This window comes from Parasteatoda tepidariorum, chromosome 7 (genome assembly GCF_043381705.1).
Source record: "Parasteatoda tepidariorum isolate YZ-2023 chromosome 7, CAS_Ptep_4.0, whole genome shotgun sequence".
Taxonomy (NCBI): Eukaryota; Metazoa; Arthropoda; class Arachnida; order Araneae; family Theridiidae; genus Parasteatoda; species Parasteatoda tepidariorum.
In genome coordinates, this window is record NC_092210.1 from 37,054,636 (window position 1) to 37,057,024 (window position 2,389).

Here is a 2,389-nt window from a genome sequence, read left to right on the forward strand (position 1 = left end):
AGAATTTTTATTAATATTAGAATTTATTTAGAATTTTAAAGATTGCAATGATTAACAAGAATTAGATTTTTGAAATGACATAATAATTTATCATTAGCAACAAAATATTAAAGTATTATATATAGATATATATTGTATATAAATATAATTAAAGGTTTCAAATACCATCATCTAAAAAAAGTTCTATATATATATTAGCCATCTATTAGCTATATATCTAATATATATATATATATTAGAGATGAGTAAGAGCCAAATATTTTGACTACAATAACCTAATACTTTTAGCATCAGATAATAATCTTAATTTACAAACTGGATGAAAAATTATAAAATTTATAATAAAATACTTAACAAAACAGTTTCCATTTATTTATATCTGGGATCATTTAACCGGATATCAAATTAACTTAAATAATTCAGCCAGCTTGTGAAAAAATATTTTAGAAATCAAATTAAAGTGAATTACTCCTCTAAATTGCTTTTAAAAATCATTTAGGTGAAGTTAATAAAAATGAATTTTTCTTCTGAAATTTTACAATTAAAACAAAACAAAAGGCTCATAATTTTTATCAAAATGATTAGAAAAAAGTTCATGAGAAAACTATAGTAAAAGAAATTTTCATAAAAAATTAATATAATTGGTTTTGTTTTAAGTATTTGTGGAAAGATTTTTTTATAAGTTGAAATTTTTTTTAAAATATGATTTGATAAAACACAAAAATATTATAACGAATAACTATGATATTCTTTGAAGAAACAAAATTAAACCTGCAACAGACAACTTTTAAAAAAATTAATGCATATTTTGAATGGACTATTTTTCAGAAGTGATAATGAAGTAAGTACATTTAATTAATTAAAATTATTTCAAATATATAACAGGGTGCGCAGCCAGAATTTTTAACAAAAGATAATCACTTTTTAAGCATTCAAAAAATATTTTTAATCACTTTCTAAAAAAAATTATAATTAGGATCGGTGCAGTAATAAAAAAATTTTTTCTAACGTTTAAAGTTCTTAACTAGTAAACATAAAATCAATAAAATTCATAATTATTTTCAAAATCTTTACGTAATCATGATAACTAGTATCTGATAATAACTAGTTTCTGATTAAATATTGCAAAGAAAATTGTGAAAATCATGAATTTTTTGTAACTCATGACAACAATCGACATAGCAAAGAAAACTCTTTTTAAAAGATAGAAAATTAAGCACTTTTTACAAACCCCGAATAAAAAAACACCTTTAAGAGCTTTTCAAAAACGTAAATAAAAAAACCACCTTTAAGCACTTTTTAAGAATGCTACGCACCATGTATAATTATTCTTTTTTTTTAAATATTAAATTCTGATTGATGTTTCAATGAAAAAATAACATAAAACTTTATCACTTCATATCAAAATAAATATAATAGAATTTATGTAAAATTAAACAGAAAGAATTAAGATGTGAAACTAGTCATCTGAATATAACACAAAAATGTAACCAAGTAACCTGAGAAACAGTAAGATTGTTACTGCTTCAGATATCGAAATCCTAAGATTGATCGAAAGAAAACTTTTCATAGACATTTATATTGAGTACAAGACAAGATAAAATAGCTCCAAAATGGAACGACTTTTAAAAACGACTCACAAATATGCCAAACTAAAAAATTGAAGAATGAGTCCAGTTACTCTAGGTAGGTTTGAAAAGTATCTGCTTCCAAAAGAATTTATTACTTGATTCATTTACAATTTACAAATAATACAATGGTTTTTGATGCTGGCATCTAGATGTTAAATTTTTAAGATAATTTTAAAATAAATTTTCTTTGTTTTTTACAAGCTGTTTTATTAACTTAACATTTTAAAATTTAATTGTAAATTAAAGGATTGATCAGATACATTGATACAAACACAACCCAAATCTAATATATATATATATATATATATATATAAATTCATAAACAAAATCTGTTGAATATAAAACATAATGTATTTTTTATAATTTACTAAATGTAGGCACAATATTTAATATACAAACTAGCTTCAAATGCCATAATTTACTATTTTATTAAATAATTTAACAATTAACATGGATTTTATTAATGTTACTAAATAAAAATTAATTTTTTAAATAGGAACTATATTTATATAAAAATTAATGAAAAGCAAATCAAATTTATCAATAAGAAAATATTAAATTAAAACAGTTTAACAAGTTAAAATAACATATTATTTTAAATAATAAAAAATATATCTAACTATTTATGTAGTTAGAGTAAATACAATCAAAAGTCTTTAAATAACTTACAATGAAACTAATTAAAGAGTTATTTCATTAAGATATGATACAACCTATCTGTAAAACAATCACAATAATTATTGAAACAATAACTTCTA